General features: G+C 47.9%; 1 pseudogene; it reads left to right on the plus strand.

The window, feature by feature from the left end:
* Positions 1–1,027: 1,027 nt before the first annotated feature.
* LOC108541130 (translation machinery-associated protein 7 pseudogene) overlaps positions 1,028–1,500 on the plus strand; it is a 2,770-nt pseudogene continuing 2,297 nt past the window's right edge.

Raw genomic sequence — 1,500 nt, forward strand, 5'->3', positions numbered from 1 at the left:
TCACCTACAACTCAGGGGTGTCTTCCTCAAGCATGTGAAGGTAATCCCTTTACAATGATAATCATCAGGAAGGAAGGTGCCTCTGTCTCCCAGCCTGTGTGGAATCCTAACTGTGATAAATGCCAGGTGGCAGATGTAGCTGCCTCGTGGGCATTTACAGTGACCAACCCTTGTAATTTTTCACCCTAATTCTACTGAGCCCCACTCAGCCCCTCCCTGCTGCCTCACTCTCCCTTTATTTTTTATCAAGACAGGGTCTCGTTTTGTTGCCCACAGCCATGTGCCATCACACCTGGATAATTTTTTTTTTGTAGTGACAAGGTCTCAACACCTCCTGCCTGCACCTCCCAAAGTGCTGGGATTACTGGTGTGAACCACAGCACCAGGCCCATTCTCCCTTTAAAATACCCACTCACTTCTGTGCAAATCAGAGTTGAGTTCAGTTCACACTGGACCCTCTTCCCTACTACAATTGTAATAGCATGGGCTAAAAGCTGTCCTTACCACTTTAGTGTCCAGCTTTATTTACCTTGGATGGTGCTGAGTAAAATTACTCCCCCACCCCATTCCCTGCAGCAAAGAGTGGCCAGGGGACACTCACCTGACCACTGAGACATACGCTGAGTTTCTGGGAAGACATTTTCTCTTGCCCTCCTGCACTCCTCCCTCACACCTTCTTTTCTGATGGCACAGGGACAGGAAGCCTAGAAACGTAGCAGCCATCTGGAAATATGAGGTCACAAGCATGAGGAAGACATAGCAGGTAGCCGACTGCCTCCTGAAATTCTGCTAAGATGCTTCTCAGGCAATTCAGTCACAACATGCCCCAAAAGGAACTCTAGGTCTTTCCATTTCTACCTTTGGAATTTCCCATTTTGATAAATAGCATCGCCACCCGTGTGTTGCTATTGTCAGAAACTTGGTGGATACCACTGACTGACTCTTCTCACTCCCAGTCTCCACAGTTCTGCCTACCAAATATCTCCTCACAGGCTCCTTGCATTCATTTTTTTTTTTTTTAATTGTGGCACAGGGGGAAGGGGCGGCAGGCGCCATGTCCAGCCGCGAAGGTGGCAAGAAGAAGCCACTGAAACAGCCTAAGAAGCAGGCCAAGGAGATGGACGAGGAAGATAAGGCTTTCAAGCAGAAACAGAAAGAGGAGCAGAAGAAACTCGAGGAGCTAAAAGCAAAGGCCATGGGGAAGGGGCCCTTGGCCATAGGTGGAATTAAGAAATCTGGCCATGTTCTCACTCATAGGTGGGAACTGAACAATGAGGAAACTTGGACTCGGGAAGGGGAACATCACACACTGGGGCCTATCATGGGGAGGGGGGAGGGGGGAGGAATTGCATTGGGGAGTTATACATGATATAAATGATGACCTGATGGGTGCTGACGAGTTGATGGGTGCAGCACACCAACATGGCACAAGTATACATATGTAACAAACCTGCACGTTATGCACATGTACCGTAGAACTTAAAGTATAATAAAAATAAA

Source organism: Rhinopithecus bieti, unplaced genomic scaffold, assembly GCF_001698545.2.
Source record: "Rhinopithecus bieti isolate Rb0 unplaced genomic scaffold, ASM169854v2 scaffold_18354, whole genome shotgun sequence".
Lineage (NCBI taxonomy): Eukaryota > Metazoa > Chordata > Mammalia > Primates > Cercopithecidae > Rhinopithecus > Rhinopithecus bieti.